The sequence below is a fragment of the Brassica oleracea genome, chromosome C9 (genome assembly GCF_000695525.1).
Source record: "Brassica oleracea var. oleracea cultivar TO1000 chromosome C9, BOL, whole genome shotgun sequence".
In the NCBI taxonomy this organism is placed as follows: Eukaryota; Viridiplantae; Streptophyta; class Magnoliopsida; order Brassicales; family Brassicaceae; genus Brassica; species Brassica oleracea.
Window position 1 is genome coordinate 47,332,113 of NC_027756.1, and position 715 is coordinate 47,332,827.

The window sequence follows — 715 nt, forward strand, 5'->3', positions numbered from 1 at the left end:
TCGGCCTCGACCACCACGTCCATGCCATTTTCCACGACCACGGCCGTGTTGGCTATCACTCTGTACATGGTTCAACTTTTTCTTATCCTCTACGGCCGCATGTGCCTCAGGTAATGGGTTTGTTCCAGGAGTTCTCAATTCATTGTTTCTCATCAACAGTTCATTGTTCTGCTCAGCGAGCAAGAGACAAGAGATCAGATTAGCATAATTTATGAAGCCTTTCTCTCGGTACTGTTGTTGTAACAACACATTGCTTGTGTGGAAGGTGAAAAAAGTTTTCTCAAGCATATCCTTATCCTTTATATCCTCACCACACAGTTTCAATTTCGAAACTATCTTAAACAGGGCCGAGTTATACTCGTCCACGAACTTAAAATCCTGGATTTTGAGATTCCTCCAATCATACATAGCCTTTGGTAATATCACCGTTCTCTGGTGATCATATCTCGCTTTCAATTATGTCCAAAGGTCTAATGGATTCTCAATGGTCAGATACTGATCTTTGAGACTCTCAGTTAGATGATGACGAATGATCAAGATGGCTCTGTATCTATCTTTCTCACTAGCATCATCATCCTCGGTGATACATTCACCGAGTCCCTTGGATTTCAGGATAATCTTAGTATCCAATGCCCATTGCAAGTAATTATCTCCCGAGAGATTTAGGGCAGCAAAATCCAAGTTGTTGATTTTCGACATCTGAAATCATATGTTT